Here is a 5,259-nt window from a genome sequence, read left to right as displayed (position 1 = left end):
TGATATTGTTCAATAATTTCCGCACTCTTTGGAATGGGAACAAATATCAATCTTTTCCAGTCGGTGGGCCAGCTGGCTGTTCTCCAGACTTCTTGGCACAATGTAGTGAGCACATCCAGGGCAATGTCTGTCTGTTGAAATATGTCAAGTGGTATGCCGTTGACTCCTGGAGCCTTGTTTTTTACCAATTTCTTCAGAGCAATTTGAACTTCCTCCTTTATCACCGTAGGCTCTTGCTCATATGTCATTTCATGAAATTCTTCTATGTCAGCAAACTCCTTCTGATACAGTGACTCTGTATACTCCTTCCATCTTTTCTTGATCCTTAAGAAATGACAAAGCAAAAGACCTGGACAGAAGCTATCAAAGGGCTGCTTGGGACGGCAAAGCAAAGTATTATAACAGAATCTGTAAAAGGGAAGAACTATTCAGTCAGCATTTCTCAAGCTCAAAGAGCTGAAAAACAAATTCAAGTCTCAATATGCAATACTGAAAGACAGAATGGGCAAGATCTTGAATGACCCAGGAAGTATCAAGAGAAGATGGGAAGAGAACACAATCACTGCACTACAAAGAATTGGTTGACATTGATAAATGTCAGGAATTACCGTATGAATAAGAGCTATGGGTAAAAAAGGGAGACCTTAAAGCTGCACTAAAAGCAGTTGCAAAAAGTAAGAACCCATGAATCAGTGGAATACCAATTGACATATTTTAAATGACAGATATAGTTCTGGACATGCTGAACAGTGCCAGAAATATTTGGAGGACAGTTTTTGGTATGACTGATTGGAAACATCTATATTTGTTCCCATTCTTAAGAGAGGTGATCCAAAAGAATGTGAAAATTATAGAACAATATAATTAGTATCACATTCAAGCATTATATTGCTGAAGATAATCCAAAAATGGCTAGAACAATACATTGGCAGAGATCTGCTGAATTTAGAAGAGGCTGTGGCACCAGGGATCCATTGCTGATGTCAGATGGATCCTGGCTGAGAGCAGAGAATACCAGAAAAATGTCAAATTGTTCAATTGACTATACAAAGGCATTTGACTATGCATATCATAACAAACTATGTATGACTACCATTGAGGAAAATGAGAATTCCAAAATGCTTAATTGTGTTTATTAATTGTGCACCTGAGAGCTGGACAATGAATAAGGATTAGAGAAGAAAAATTGATGCCTTTGAGTTGTAGTGTTGGAGGAGAGTACTAAATATCCCATGGACTGCCAAGAGAACAAATGGATAGATCGTGGAGAGGATGAAGCCAGATTGTTCCTTGGAAACAAGGATGGTGAGGTTTCATCTCACATATTTTGGACACGTTTCTAGGGAGGATATTCTTTTGAGAATGACACCATGCTTGGAAAAGTGGAGGGATGGTGAAGGAGAGGAAGACTTTCAACAAGGTGGTTTGACATAGTTACTGTAGCAATGGACTCAAGTGTGTCAGAGATTGTGAGGTTGGCACAGGAGAGAACAGGATTCAGATCTACTGTTTACAAGGTTGCTATGAGTTAGTTGTACTCAACTCAACAGCACCTTATAGTAAATAATAAAAGTTAGACCAATGACAAGCTATGGTTTCACAGAGCAAGGAAACACTGCATGGCTTAAAATCGAGAAAGGGTACATCAGCGTTGTTCCTTCCTCCATACATAATCCATCTTTATGTTGAAAATATCATTTGAGAGGCTGGATTCTATTAAGAGGAATCTGGCATCAGGAAAGGAGGAAGACTCATGAACAACCTACATTATGCAGCTATAACCTTGCTTTCTGAAAAGAAAGAAGGCTTGAAAAGCTTGCTGCAGATCAAAGAGTACAGTTTTCAATATGGATTGCATTTGAACAACAAAAAAGACAAAACATTCACCATTGGACCAATAGGCAACAACAGGATAGATGGAGTAAAAATTGACATTGTTAATGATTTCATCTTACCTAAATTCATGATCAGCAACAGTCAGGAGACACATTGCACTGGGAAGGCCCACTGTCAGGGGCCTCTCCAAATTACGGAGGAGCAACAGTGGCAGTTTGAAGACTAAGATGTGCCTGATCCAGATCATGATCTTTTCAATCACCTGCTATGCATCTGAGATCTGGACAATGAGTAAGTGTGGTAGAACAACAATTTAAGCCTCTGAGTTGCAGTGTTGGAAACAGAGCATTGAATATTCCACAGACTGCCAGAAGAACAAACAGACTTGGAGAAAGTTCAGCCAGAATGCATGTTAGAAGTAAGGATAGTAAAACCTAGTCTCACATACTTAAAGCATATTGCTACAAGAGGCTATTCCTTGGAAAAGGAAATCATGCTTGGAAATGTGGAGCTTCACCGAAAGAGAGGAAAACTCTCAACAAGATGGATTAACGTAATGACTGCCGCAAAGGATTCAAGTGTGTGAGAAATTATAAGGGTGGTACAGATTAGGACAAGGTTCAGATCTTTTGCTTATAAGGTCACTGTGAGCTGTAAACAACATGATGGCACTTAATGACAACAACAAATGTTAATAAGGCAGGATTGCAAGCAGATCTATAAAGATATAATTAACTTTATCCGAGTAGATCTCCTCATGGCTACAGTGTACTTGGTATGTATGTTTGGACTCTGACAAACAAGCGAGAGAGTTTTTTGGGGTTATTTTTTGTTTTTTGTTGGTTTTTTGCTAGAGAGCTTTTTATCCAAACTACAGTTGGCAATTTTGGTTGTGGTTTCCAGATTTAACTCAGTTACTACCTTTAGAATTTTAAGTCATCAGTACCTAAAGCCAGCAATCTATAACCCTGTTCCCCAACAGTGAACTTGGGACATGCCAGTTTCTGATGCGGTAGCCTCTAAAACCAACATTCTGGTAACCTGGCCTTTCTTCTAATCACCTGGACTCTGCCTCCCCAGATGCCTCTACATTGAGGTCTGCTCTAAAACCTGGGACTTGTGCCTATGAGCACATAAGCTATTTCCTCAAAATAAATATATACATATTAGTTTCAGTGGTTTAGCTTTGCTGGAAAACCCAACTAAGGCATGGATATGAACCAGCAACCTTTTGGTCAAGCATTTGATCAATGCATTCCATTATTGAAACTTCATAAAATAGGTCAGAGTGCCTTTAAAAAAGAAGAAAAAGAAGCCCCAGTTCAAGTATATTTCAAAATATTTGAGAATATTTACTTAAAAATACTTGAGAATGCTTACTATACATGTTACTATTATTAATCACTTTTTCTTTCATGCAATTCAAGCATAGATAAGTTGCATGTAAAGATTTGCAGAGGATAGTCATTACTTGTACTTAACTGCACTAGTTGTTAGAATAAGCTAATAATGAGATAACTAGTTCATTAATTGTTAGAAGATACTAAATAAAATTATTAAATGATGTTATGTAAATAAATACAAAACTTCTAAGTAGCCAGAAAAATTTGACTCAGGTATAAAAATCAAAGAGACTAAAGCAAACTGCTCCACAGGTATTGCAACTGAGCCCTCTATTGGAAAAGATAAAATGATGGGGAAAAAAAATCCTCCTAGCACTGAATCAAGAAAAAAGCCCCTTGTTTGTTCAATGTTTCCCAAACAAAAAGGAAAAGAAATGAACAAGTATCCTGTAAGAGAAGATTTTTTAAGCCGTTTAGTAGATTTCTATCATTGTTCATTTAATTTTTTAAAATGTCGTACATGCATTTATATTTTGTTAATAAACATGCTCTGGATTATTTATTTGAGTATCTAGGAGCCTACTGTAAAGAAGTTGTGCTGCAATCCCAAAGGCATGCAGTTCAAGGATGGACAATCTGCTCCGTGTAATTAACTGCCTCTGAAAACCTGTTGGAGCGTCAGCTATGGTTCGGTTCTGACTCTACGGTACTTAACCAACAAAAACATCATAAAATGAGCTACAGTAAAGTGCTTTGGATCAGGCCGTTCTAAGTCCAAGAATAGAATTTGATCCAGGTATCTATTTCTAATATTTTCAATTTTGTATGTGTGTGTACACATATACTAAGTTCTGAGATTGTATACAGTAGGAGTCTTTGGGTAGGACAAACAGCATTCTCTCCTATTGATGACAGGGAACTCTGGTGGCTTAATGGTAAGGAGTTAAACTGCCAACTCAAATTCATGCATTTTTAATACACTAGCCACCCTTCAGGAGAAAGATGACTTATCTCTTCCCCTCCCCTAAAAAACAAAACAAACAAACAAAAAAAAAAAAAACAAAAACTATGATTGCAAGAAAAATATTGCTGAAGACCATCCAAAAATATAATGAAAGCAAAATATCGCTGAAAATCCAAAAGTGTCTAGTAGACAGAGTCTTACAGAAGTTCAAACAGGTTTAGAAGAGGCTATGTTACCAGGTGACATTGCTGATATCAGATGCATCTTGGTAGAAAGCAAAGAACACCAGAAAGATATCTATTTTATTGACTATGCAAAGGTATTTGACTGTATGGATTATAATAAACTATGGCTAACAATGAGAAGAATGGGAATCTCAGAACAATTATGCCCGTATGAAATCTGTATTTAGAACAAGAAGTTGTTGTTGAAACAGAGAATGGTTTAAAATCAAGAAAGGCATGCATCAGGGCTTTCTCCATATCTATTCAAACTGTATGCTGGTAAAATCATTCAAGAAGCTGGACTTTATGCAGAAAAATGTGGCAACAGAATCAGAGGAAGACTCATCAACAATCTTCATTATGTAGATGACACAACTTTGCTTGCTAAAAGTGAGAAGAACTTCAAATCTTGCTACAGAAGATCAAACATAACAGATACGGATTTTATCTCAACTTCAAAAAGAGAAAACACTCAACATGGAACCAATAGATAACATAATGATAGATGGAGGAAAAACAAATTGAAGTTGTCAATGAGAACTTGGACCTACAATTAACACCCTTTGTGCCAGCAGTCAGCAGGTCAGGAGTTACTGTCAAGAACTTCTCAGGTTGCTGACAAACAATGATGTCAGTTTAAAGACTATAGTGTGCCTGAGAATAAGACAATGAATCAGGCAATAGAAGAAGAAATGATACCTTTGAGTTGTGTTGGAGAGGAGTATGGAGTACCCCACAGATTTCCAAAAGAATGTACAGGTATGTTTTAGAAAAAGCTCAGGCAGAGTGCTTCTCTGAGGCTAGGATGGTAAAGATTAATCTCACGTAATTTTGGCATATTGTTAGTACAGGTTCTTCCTTGTAAAAAAAAACACACCCAAAAACCAAAAAA

Source organism: Elephantulus edwardii, unplaced genomic scaffold (assembly GCF_000299155.1).
Source record: "Elephantulus edwardii isolate Elephantulus edwardi_28Jun2011 unplaced genomic scaffold, EleEdw1.0 scaffold00081, whole genome shotgun sequence".
NCBI lineage: Eukaryota > Metazoa > Chordata > Mammalia > Macroscelidea > Macroscelididae > Elephantulus > Elephantulus edwardii.
This window is presented reverse-complemented; position numbering follows the sequence as displayed.